The sequence below is a fragment of the Notamacropus eugenii genome, chromosome 2, assembly GCF_028372415.1.
Source record: "Notamacropus eugenii isolate mMacEug1 chromosome 2, mMacEug1.pri_v2, whole genome shotgun sequence".
NCBI lineage: Eukaryota > Metazoa > Chordata > Mammalia > Diprotodontia > Macropodidae > Notamacropus > Notamacropus eugenii.
The window spans coordinates 357,365,537-357,378,462 of record NC_092873.1 but is presented as its reverse complement, the minus strand read 5'-3'; positions in this window follow the sequence as shown (position 1 = coordinate 357,378,462).

Sequence of the window (12,926 nt, the reverse complement as noted above, 5' to 3'; positions counted from 1 at the left end):
TGTTGAGTTCTGGCATTTTGGTCAGGAAGCTCTGGAAATCCCTTATTTCATTGAATGACTTTCTCCTTGCCTGAAATATTATGCTGAACTTTGCTGGGTAGTTGATCCTTGGTTGAAGTCCCAACTCCTTTGCCTCATGGAATATTGGGTTCCAATTCTTTTGATCTTTTAATGTAGAAGCTGCAAGGTCCTGTGTGATGCTGACTGTATGTCGTTGATATTTGAATTGTTTCTTTCTGGCTGCTTGTAGTATTTTCTCCTTCACTTGATAGCTCTGGAATTTGGCAACGATATTTCTTGGGATTTTGAGTTTGGGATCCCTTTCGGGAGGGGAATGGTGAATTCTTTCGATGACTGTTTTGCCCTCTGAATCTAGCACTTCTGGGCAGTTTTTCTTGATGATTTCCTGGAAGATATTGTCCAGACTCTTCTCTTCATCATGGGTTTCTGACAGGCCAATAATTCTTAAATTTTCTCTCCTGGATCTATTTTCCAGGTCAGTTGTTTTTCCAATTAAATATTTTCCATTTTCGTCTATCTTTTCATTCTTTAGATTTTGTTTGACTGATTCTTGCTGCCTCATTGAGTCATTAGTTTCTACCTGCCCAATTCTAATCTTTATCTTATTGTTTTATTCAGTTAACTTTTGCATCTCCTTTTCCATCTGACCAATTTTTCCCTTTAAGGAGCTATTTTCTCCAGTTAATTTTTGTACTTCCTTTTTCATTCTACCAATTTTCCCAGTTAGGTTTTGTGTTTCCTTTTTCATTTGACCAATTTTCCCAAGTAGGTTTTGGGTTTCCTTTTCTGTTTGATGAACTCTTCCTTTTAGGGAATTATTTTCTCCAGTTAATTTTTGAACTTCCTTTTCCATTTGTTCAATTTTCCTTTTCAAAGTGATGTTCTCATCAGTGAATTCTTTTTTTTATAATTTTAAAATCATTGGCCAGTTTTTCTTCTATTTTCTTCTTCAGCTGTTCCAGGAGAGCTGCTTGTGCTTGTGAGAAGTTCATAGTCCCTTCTGAAGTTTCAGATGTAAGTAGTCTCATCTCTGACCTCTTTGGTGTTTGTGTTTTGGTCCTTATCCCCACAGAAAGATTCTATGGTTTTTTAACCCTTCATCTGCCTTTTCCTGTTCATGATGTTGACTGAGTGTTGTAGCTTCTGGTTCTTTCTGTTAGAAGCTGCAGAACTTTGTGTTGAGCTGATGTGTGAAAAAGCTAAAAGCAGGTTTTTGTTTTTTGTTTCCCTGATCAACCCTGGGTTTAGCTTTTCAAGTGTGTGGGAGGAGTGGTCTGGTCTCAGGAGATCTCCTCAGCTGAACTGAGGCAAAGGCAAGCTCAGGGGATGGTGATCCCAGCTTCCCTATTGTCTTCTCTTTTCCCCTGGAGGGCTGAGTCACGCCTAGATGCTAATGCGTGTTCCCACCCCTCCTGGCTCCTCTCCTGGCGCTGAGGCTTGCCTGGGTCCTAGTGCGAGTTTCTCTGCCCTGGGTCCTCTGTCCTTCTGGTTTGCCTCTGCCACAGTAGAAGGAATCCCCCTTAGCTATTTTCCTAGCCTCAGGTGTTATGAGACTATTTGCCCCTTCTGCTGTTCCCGCTGATCCAGGATTTTTCTGGGGAAATATTTTATGGTTCTTTCATGGTCATGGGCGGGAGGAGAGAGCATTTACTGATCACTCTGCCATCCTGGCTCCCGGAAGTTCAAGTAGGTGACTTACCGAAGTTTAATCTTCAGGCTGAAGGTCACAGGAGCTGCTGCGCTGATATCTGGTGCTCAGTGGCTCTCCCCGGTTTGGCTTGTCTCCTGCTCCGCTGTTTCCACCCGCTGCTCTCAGGCTTCTCGGGTCCCTTCCACTCCGCTGGCTGACCACGCTGCACTGTGTGCTGGAAGCTCACCCCTGTGGAACAGATCCTTCCCGTGGACCTTCCAGTCTAACCTGGGCTCTGAATCCATCACAGTCTGTCTCTGACTGGATTCTGCACCTCCAAAATTTAGTCAGATTTTCCTTTCAGAGGTATCCAAAGGAGTTTGTCCAAGAGCTTAGGTGAGTTGTTGCTCTCACTCAGCCATCTTGGCTCGGCCCCCCGGAATAGCTAAAATAGTAATTATTTTGTGCAAATGAGGTGCAAGAGGAAGAACTGATACAGAGGACTTAGATGGTCGAGGAGGGCTGCTGCTTCTGGTACTCTACTTTCATCGGGAATGCGTTTGAAGGAATAATACATATATGTTTAGAAGAATATAAAAATCTTCTAAATTCAGAGGATATAAAATGATAGGGACATAGGGAGGGGGAGAGAACAAGGGCGGGATCTTTAGAGGGAAGGGTGAGGGAATAGGTTAAAGGGGATGTAGAAGGGTGTTTCATTTTTTGGGAATGAAAGGATAGGGGAGGAATCCTTGGAGAAGGGTAAGCAAGTAATAGGAGTGAAAGGTAGTGGGTAGAAGCCAAGTAGAGGAGGCAGGAAGAATAGGAAACAAGAAATATGCACAAACAAAAAAACCAAAGATCAGTTATAGAAAAGGTTTGGGAAAATATGTCTATATATGTCTATATGTATATGTGTGGGAATGTATCTATAGCTATAGAGAAACATATCGAATCTTAATTTTAGCCTTCTGGGGGGAAGAGGAAAAGGAACAAAGTAAAAAAGTGCACTAGAAAGAACAAAAGAACTCACAAGGAAGCAACGATGGACAATTTTCAACACAAATATTATTTATCATAAAGGCTTTCTTGAAATGAAAACGTATTGTTACACAAATTGCATCCTCTTTTATCTTCTGCTGTGTACAAGACATGTTGTTTTTTCTTTTTAACTTTGTATTTGTTCCCTAATTTAAGTTTATGACACGTTTTTGTTTTAGTATTCTCTATTCTGTATTTGTGTTCTGGCATTTGAGTCTAAAATAAAATTTAAAAAAAAGACTTGGGTTTGTAGCATATTTCTGCTATTTCATTCTTTGGTGACATGGAGAAAATGGATAATCTCAAAAGGCTTCAGAAGCCATCTACAAAAGCAATGATCTCAGATTTGATGAGCTCAGTTGCTTCATTCTCTGCATAGTATTGCTAAATAAGTGACAAGAAGAGAGTGATGGAGTTTTCAATGACAGAGTATTGTAGGGGGAAAATGTTTTATTGTTCCCTTTAAAAGAAACCCTTTCATTTCTTAATACTGTCCTCTCGCCGAAGCCCATTCTTGTGCCAAATAAGTGTAGTTAAATAAAGCAAACCTATCCATAGAGTACTTCTGATCTCATGAGTTATCAATGGGATTTCTTCTAAGAGCAGAGAGATATGTTTCATCATCAGTCTTCTGAAATCAAGATAGGTCATTGACCTACTGTGAATTCTGATGTCTGGTAATCTTGTTTTCCTTTGTATCACTGTGGTCATCATGTGTGTTGATGGCCTGCCTCAACTTACTCCACTGTGCATCTATACTAATGCTTTCCAAATTTCTCTGAATTCTTCACCTTCATGTCTTATGGCACAGCAATATCCCATTGCATTGAAAAATGCAGTTCAGGCATCCTTTTTCCAATTGCAGGTCACCCACTTTGTTTTCAGCCTTTGGCCCATCCCCATGACAAAGATCATCAACTGCTTTGTAAAAGATGCTGTCTGCATCAGTAAAGAGATCCCCTCCCGTTGAAACAAAACCACACATCCTTATCATGCACATGGGATCATGGATTTCTAGTCAGAGGGCATCAGAAAAGTCCTTGACCCTCATCCCCTCATTTCACAGATGAGATACCCGAGACTCAGGAATGTTAAGTGACTCTTGTAAATTCACACATGTCATTTCAGATGAACAAGTTCTTTGTCCCTGGAGTCACTTCTATTCCCATCGTAACACAATGATTTCTATTGAGTCCCTTATAATCACCTCGGTACTGGGAAAGTAATTTTTTTAAAGGATTGTAGATTGCTGAGATGGCTCTTGAATGACAAAGATGTTTTAGAAGTTAGGAAAAGCATGAACTTATTGACTGTTGAAATATGGGTATTTCAAATGAACTTCATTTTTTTTAAGCTGCCTCAGATACTTCCTACCCATGTGACCCTGGGCATGTCACTTTATTTATGCATGTCTCCATTTCTTCTTCTGTTAAATAATAGTATATCTATCCCAGGGTTTTTGCGACGATCAAGTGAGACAGTGTTTGCAAACCACAATGCCTGGTACATAGTGTTATTTAAATGATGCATATTATTATTAGTATTGTATCTTAAGGAATATAACTGGAATGAATATAGATACCATGAGGAACAAAAGGAAAACTTAAACTCAATTGTCATAGATTAAAAATATATAGGGTTTCTCTCTAATGATTTTTTATTTGCCAAGTATATTTTTTTAAATTTTTTTATTTATTTGCTTTCAGTGTTCCACAAGACTACCATATAACCTAGAATTTTTCTTTCCCTTCCTCCCCCTCCCTCCCACCCACCTCCTCCCTCCTTCCCCAAGACAGCATACAATTTTATATAGGTTCTACACATCCATTCCTACTAAATACATTTTCACCATAGTGATGTTGTATAGAAAAATTAAAATGAATGGGAGAAGTCATATAACAAACCAAAATGTAATACACAAGAAAATGATATGCTGCAATCTGCGACTGAATTCCATAGTTCTTTCTCTGGATGCAGAGGGCATTTTTTCGTAAAAGACCACTGGGAATTTTTTAAGTCCTTGCATTGCAATGAAGTTCTAAGTCTACCAGAAAAAATCCTCGCACGCTGTGGTTTTTGCTGTGTACAAAGTTCTCCTCCTTTTTGCTCCTTTTGCTCAGAAGAAAACCAAATTAACAGCATAAAATGAAAGGGGTTAACTCATCTCCAATGATGAGGAAAGTAAAACAATAATTAGAAATTACTTTGTCCAAATTTATGCCCATAAATTCAACAATCTAAATGAGATGGATGATTATTTTTAAAAAAAATATAAATTGCCCATATTAACAGAAGAGGAACTTGAATACTCATCTCAGAAAAAAGAAATTAAACAAGCCATAACTGAACTCCCTAGTAAAAAAATCTCCAAGGACGGATGGATTTACAAGTGAATTCTATCAAACATTTAAAGAACAATTAATTCCAATACCATATAGACTATTTGGGAAAATTGGGGAAGAAGGAGTCATCCCAAATTCTTTTTATGATACAAAAATGGTTTTGATACCTAAACCAGCAAAAGACAAAACAGAGAAAGAAAATTATAGACCAATTTCTCTAAGGAATATAAAAGGAAAAATTTTAAATAAATTTTTAGCAAAAAAGAATACAACAACTTATCACAAGAATAATGCATTGTGATCAGGGAGGATTAAAACCAGGAATGTAGGGCTGGTTCACTATTAGGCTATCAGAAACCACATGATTATCTCAATAGATTCAGAAAAAGCTTTTGACAAAATCCAACACTCATTCCTATTAAAAACATTGGAGAGCATAGGAATAAAGGGAAGTTTCCGTAAAATAATAAGCAGTATCTTCCTAAAACCTTTAGCAAGCATTATATGCAATGGAGATAAGCTAGATGCATTTCCAATATAAACTCCATTTTTTGCTATTGCTTTCCTATCAACAAAACATTTCTACTTAGCTTTTACTTTCATTTTTGTCCAAATTCATCACTGGAAGGCTATTTTGAAGCTATTGAAGATCCAGGGCACATGTTCAGTTATAAAAAAGAAAAAAGGGGTGCCGTAATTCTTCTCTTACTTTGCCTTCACTTTTTCTTTCATTTTATAAGAGAAAATGCTTTATATTCTTGTGAACATGATCATTTTTAATGAGTGTCTCACCCTCTTGGCTTCTGAAGAATTTTTGGACAATTATTTTACTCATCTCTTGGCAGTAGAAAGAAGTGTGCTCATTCATTACTATTACTTTTTCTTCTGTCAGAGGTGATGAATAATCAATGAGTAGTGTTATCAATGATTGTAAAAATATTTAAAAAGTTGTTTATCTTTCTGACTATCTCATAGCCATCATGATCAGAATGTAAAAAAAAGGAAGGGCAGAGCCTTTTTTTTCAGCTTTGAACTGCTACAGTCACCCAAATTGTGGTATTTAACACACATGTAATTAGGTACAGGTTTACAGGAGTTATTAAATACCTGTTTGTTGAATTAAATTGATTTGCAAAGGCACAATACTTGTGCAGAATAAAATATTGAAAAAAAAGAAAACTTGTTTCTTTAATGAAGTCAATGTGCCTTATTCACTAATTTATTTGCTGCCGTGTGAAATTAGGGTAAAAGTTGCTTCTATAACTTGCCCCCTCCAACACTCATATAGTGACAAAATACACTGCAAACAGAGAGACAAACTGTTGTTTTGTGCATCAGTCCATCGAGGGCAAGCAACACAAAATGTGCCATCAAGATCTTGGGACAGAATTTTATGGAGACTGTTGGAGGAAGGCAGAAAACTTTTTTAGATAATTGTACCATGTAGGTGGTATTGCAAGTTCTCATGAGACAATTTTGAAGAAAAGTAAGGTGTAGTGGAAGTGAAAATATAAGAAAATATAAGCAAGATAGAGTTAGGCATAGGAGAAATTCATCTCAGATGCTGCTGCTGGGAATTTGTCAACTCTCTAAAACCTAGAGTTGAATTTGGAGCTGCAGTCATGGCACCCCTTAATGAATCATTTGGACAAGTGTGATAATTTCTAATGCTGTTAAAGCCATTGAAATTTTAGAGTCCCTGGGTGAAGCTCTAGTAGAACCTCACTTGTTATGTATCTGTATGTAAGAAATCACGAGGCACAGAAACATTGGCACCAATACATTTTTTTGTAAAGATTCAATACATGAAGTGTTTCTGATAAGCCATTTCCTTCATCACTTACTTTCTACAAAGGGGATGCTATCCATTTAAGGCCTCAGCCTCAGTGGTAGAATGTGAAATTTGAATTGTCCCTGACAAAATTCTTACTTGGCTTGCAAAGTGAACTTTTCTAGTATTAAGATTTTCTGCACTAATAGAAATGAATACAAATGTTCCCATATTCTCACTCTCTACATAAGTCTGAGGAGATTGGTTGTATTTCCTACCAAGTTCTACACCCTGCTCTAAAGAACTAGCTGTTCCTTGGAAATATTTTGAAGGGAAGAATTAGAGGAAATTGAAAATGATGCTGACTTGGACTTCTCTAACAATATATTTTGGTTGATTCTCAATACTACAATGACCATATGTGGAGTTAGAATCCCACTATTCAAAAACGAAATACTATACCTTTGTCTGTCCTTTCCACATCACAATTCAGTCTCTCTGAATAGACCTTTATTACTCATTGATGCACAAAAAAGATCTTCATCCCAGTATGTTCATTCATCTACTCTAATCAAGATGTGCGAAAAGATTGGACAAAGGGATTCATGGAAGACTACAAGTCATACAACCATACAGCTAAATCTCTGCAGAAGAAGAAATACATTGTGTGCATATATAGTACACAATTGTGCCTGAATGAAAAGGGGGAAAGAGAAAAAATAAACGCCATAAAATTGGTAAAAAACATCTTATTATGTGCAAAGGCTGGATGATGAACTGCAAAGTAGAAGGTAGTGAGTCATTGTTTGGCGCATGGCTTCCAATAAATGGTTACTGAAGGAGGTACTCTGTGTTTTCTACAATTGCTCAGTCATTGACAAAGAACACATACAAAAGAAAGAATGAATCAGGTCGCAGGATGTATTTAATTGTCAGGAAGTTTTATTTGGAATTTGACAAACATGAAGACAATGAAAAATAGGACTGACAGGGAATTTGAGAAAGATCTATGAACTCTGATGAAGTGAACTCACAATGTGGCCATAACGTTTTTCTTCTTCTCAAAGAGCAGGATGTGGTGAGTGTAGGACTGGCAGGAAGATGGTGGGGGTTTGGAAGAAAGCATAAGAATTTTAGCTGGGGGATTTAAATTTTACCAACGTTTGATGGGCACATAAGAGGCCAAAGGCACCTGAGAGGGGATAGTTGTATGTTGAGATTGTGGTTGTCATTTGCCCATGGGTCTGACTTAGAAGAGTTTGCTATTGTTTCTCATACCCATGGTGTTTTTTGTAGTGATTGGATAGGGAGAGTGGGCAGTTGCAGACAGGTGTGCGAGCTCAGCAGCAGGATGGGCAGCAGCAGGTGGTTCTGCAGCAAATGGTCCTGCAGCAGCAGAGGTGGCAGCAGGAAGCGCAGAAGCTGGGGTAGCAGCAGCAGGGGAGGCAGCAACAGGACTGGCAGCAGCAGGGAGGCAGCAGCCAGAGTCAAAACCTTGGCTACCACAGCTAGAGCCACAACAGCAATTGACCACTGGGTTGGTGGATTCAGTTTCTGATTTAGTTGACAGTGGAGTGAGTTTCTGGAAGATGTATGTCTCCAGACCTCAAAGACTTCTTTTATATCCCACTTCTAAGTGGTTGCTGTTGTGAGATCCTGCTTGTTTCCTTCGTTTTCACAATACCAATATGATAATACAAGGAGTCAGCGGCATTTTTGAAGTTTGAACTTGGACAGAAAAACAGTAATTACTGCCCCACTTAAGACTTCCCCAATGTCTTCTATATTCCTGTATCACTTCGTGTCTTTGCTCAATTGTTGATATCCACCTTGAAGAATTTCAACATTGTTAGGACAGCTAAAGTTGGGAAGGTTTTCCTTCTCTCAAGTCAAACTATGCTTTTTGGTCGTATTTTCCCCACTCTCCTAGTTCTGGCCACAGTGGCAAAGTAGAAGAAATGAAATTCCATCCTCCACATGATAGTCCTGTAATTGTTCGTCAGTTTTGCTGGATCCACGTTGACTTTTCCTAGTTCAATAAGATAACGAATGCATTTCTTTTGAATTGTTATCTCAGCTTGTATGCCAAAAAGAAGGCAAGCATTTGGGGAAGATTTCTGTCATTAGAATCGAGAAGAGGAAATGTTCAAGAGATGGTCCAAGTGGTTGTGGACCAAATGGTTTTGTTCTCCAACCAAAGAAAAGGACCTGGGTCTCAGGAGGCATCAACAGTGTTTCTGTGATTGGAAGGAGAGTTGTGCATAAGTGTTCTGGTATTTATTTTGGAGTCGAAATCAGGGAAGTAAGAGAGATAATGGTCCAAAGACTGATGATTGAGTTAAGATATGCCAAGGAAAAGAGGGCAGTATGACTTTATGCACAATTCCTTTCCTCTACAGTGTTTGTTCCTAGTGACTTCCACAAACAACATGGTACTTTCTGCTTAAAGTGCACTGACTCTGCCCTACGGGGTGGGGATCTGACATGTACAGGTGTTGCAGGTTTAGAAGAAAGAGATAGATGATAAGCTTTTAGAGGGGGTTGTTCTCTACTCCCTTTCATGGTGGTAGCAGAAATGTGTCCAAGAAATGGGTATATCCTTCTACCTGGTGCTTCGTAGGCTCACTTAAACATGGGTGTGGATAATCGTCACAGAGTACTCTACGTCTAATCAAATCAATTTCAAATGGCGTCCATTGATATGGATGTCTGCCCAGGGGCGACTCCCGGGCCTTCGCCTTCTACTTACCTATCCCCGGTCTTCGGACGTCTCCGGCCCCTCTCCTGGTTGGGGGAGGGGAATTCCCTCTCCCTGTTGGGGGAGGGGAATAAACAGGCAGAGCACCCGAAAGGAGTTGCAGCCAGCAAGCTTTATTGCGTTTCTTCCCTTCCAGCTCTCGTGGTCATCCCCTTTTATTATCCCCTGTCTCCTCCCCCGTACCTCCCATGGGCGGGCAAGCTCCTCCCAAGTGCCTCCCCGTGGGTGGAGCCAGCCTGTTACCAGGGCCATCCCAGTACCCCACAAGGGGGCAGGTTCAGACCCTCAGGCTTCTCACGGTCCTCACGGGGGACCCCGGTCCAGAGCTGTCCCCCAACAGATGTCCTTGGGAATATGGAGATGGAAGACACCTAAGAGGTGTTTTAGAACCAAGGACATTGAAACTTAGATGAAGGGAATTTTTTCCATTGCGATGTAGTCGTGCACACATAGCAGAATTGTGTCACATAATAAATCGTCATGACAAGAAACAGAGTTGATACTGCTGGAAAAGAGAGAAAAAATGAAAAAGAAGAGAATAGAAGTGAAGTGAATGAGAAGAGCAGAGAAGTGAAGAGAAAGAGGGAGACAAGATCAGAAGGAAAGGGAAGAAAAGGGAGGGGTTTGAAAATGGAAGTTGAGGGAACTGAAAGGAAAGGAGCACGAAGGAAGGTATTCTACATTTTCTTTGATATGGGAAAACCCATAGGAAGAAGTCAATGTTCTGCACAGCAGAGATTTCTGCATGCAATAATAAGGCAGGTGAAAGTTTAAGAGGAGTCGTCACTGGCCAAGGGCACATCCATTTTTCCGTTTGCTTTTCAATTATTTGATGATTTTTAAATTGCCCTTTTCACATTCTTTCCTGCCATATATCCCACATTCAGCCACTGAGAAGACGAGAAATCCCATACACGTGTCACATATCAAGTCAAGGGAAACACATTTTCACCTTACTCCTGGCTTTAGGGGAGAAATGACCACTGAGCAATGGAGGGAAAAATTTGCTTCACTCTGCTTTCAGAGTCCAGCCACTGCGCTTCCACAAAAGGATAAGACTTTTCATCATCACGAGTGGAGTGTTGTGAATCATTATACTGAAGAAAGCTGCTAAATCTTTCCATTACTTTTCCATATGATATTGCTCTTATGGGGTACCTTGTTCTCCTAGTTCTTCTCAATTCATCCCGCATGAGTTCATGCAAATCTTGTGAAAATTTTCTGCAATCATCATCTTCACTTTTTCTTACAACCACATGCTATACCATGACAATCACCTGCCTCCAATTGTTCAGCCATTCCCCAATTGTTGGGCATCACCTCAGTCTCCAATACTTTACCCCCATCAAGAGACTTGCTATTAACATTTTGTGTGGTTTGGCTTTTGTGTTTTTCTTTGATCGCTGAGTATAACTGTTCCCAGGAAAAAGAGTATGAAGAGATGCAGAGCCTTAGGGACATATTTTCCACGTGTCCCTTAAGGATCGCCAATAGGCAGAGGTCAATATTTGAAGTCAGCAAGACATCATTAGGCACGAACTTGTAGATACGGTGCACAGTCCAGAGGAGGGCCAAGGTAAATCCTATCCAGTCCTTTCCCTCAATAACTTCACATTCGAATTCCTGAGATGACCTCCAAACCACAATATTCCAACAACACATGCAGAGCAGAAATTGGAGGTGATAAATCAGGGAAGGTTGGAGCTTACAGGCATCGCGGCCACCTAATCAACCAAAGTTGTCCTATCCAAGAGGAGAAAAATAAGAAAGAGTTCCATTTTGTAGATCTGAGCTTAAGATTTTTTGCAGGGAATCCAGTTGAAGATGTTCAAGAGCTAGTGTGATCTGGGAGTCTATCGGGCCAAGGAGATCTTAGGGATGGATCAGCCAGTCTGAGATCCATCAGCCTGGTAAACTGGATAAAGGAATTCGTGTGAACCCATGATATCACTTTGCAAGATGATGGAGGTCTATGAGAAGAATGTTCAGGCAGGGGCTTGGGGGCATTCTCTGGGATTAGGTTTGACCTAGTTGGAGATCCATCAATGGGCACTAAGAAGGAGTTGTGAGACAGGCAGCAGGGAACCAGGAGAGAAAAGTCTTATGAAAACCTATGGAGAAGATAGCATCGATGTGAATAGAGTTGCTGACAGTGTCCAAGATGACCCAGAAATCACCAAGGATGAGAACGGATAAAAGGTCAGGAGAATTGTCATTGTCTAGATCACAGACATCTTTGGGGAGTGTAGTATTGGTTGAATGAAGAGATGAGAAGCTAGAAGACAGGGAATTCCAGAGAGAATGGGAAGAAATGAAGATGTCCCATTGTTTATTGATGGCTTATTTCAAGGGTTTTGCCAGAAGGAAGAGGAGGACAGGAAGAAGTAGCTAGGGAAAAGGAACCTATCAAATGCTGGATTATAACGGCAAGGGAGACATAGGCATCTTATTGGATAGCAGCGAAGCAGAAGTCTGAGAAAAAAATATGGAAGTCTATTTTGGTTCTTCACATGACAGAGATCGTGGAGCATCATCCACTCCTTTGCCAGATGAGACCTATGAGGTCCACGATCATTAAATGACTCACAGAAATTCACATATGTCATTTGAGATGGGGAATTGAACCTCACCTACATTTCACTACCCGGTGTCCGATACTAATTTCTTTTTAATCCTTTAGAACCATCCAGAAAAGGGAAAAACAATCTATGTTTTTTAAGTAGTGCAAAGTGAGAACAGGGTTCTTGAATAAAAATGTGTTTTCAACTTTAGGAAGAGCATGACACTTCTTGGTTATTGGAATGAGTATTTCACAGATACTCCTTTCCTTGGGGCTTTAGATTTCCCATTGTCAGGGCATGCATGCTGTGGTTGATGTCTTTGTTTGTCAGGAAGTTTTATTTGGAATTTGACAAACATGAAGACAATGGCAAATGGGACTGAAAGGGAATTGGAGAAAGAAAGATCTTTGGACTCTGGGTGTTGAAATCTTGATGTGAGCTCACAACGTGGCCATAGCGTTGTTCTTCTCCAAGAGTAGGATGTGATGAGTGTAGGTCTGGTAGGAAGATAATGGGGCTTTGGGAGAAAGGCTAAGTGTTTTAGTTGGGGATGGAAATTCAAGCAACGTTTGGTGTGCATGTCATAGGTCAAAGGCACTAGAGAGGTGACTGTTGGATGTTGAGTTTGTGGTTGTCAGCTGGCAATGGGTGTGAGGTGGATGATTTTGTTATTGTTTTCCATGCCTGTGGTGTTTTGTAGTGACAGAGTGGGAATGGTGGGCAGTTGCAGACAGTTGTAAGAGCTCAGCAGCAGGATGAGCCACAGCAGGCTGGACGGCAGCAGGTGGTTCTGCAGCAAATG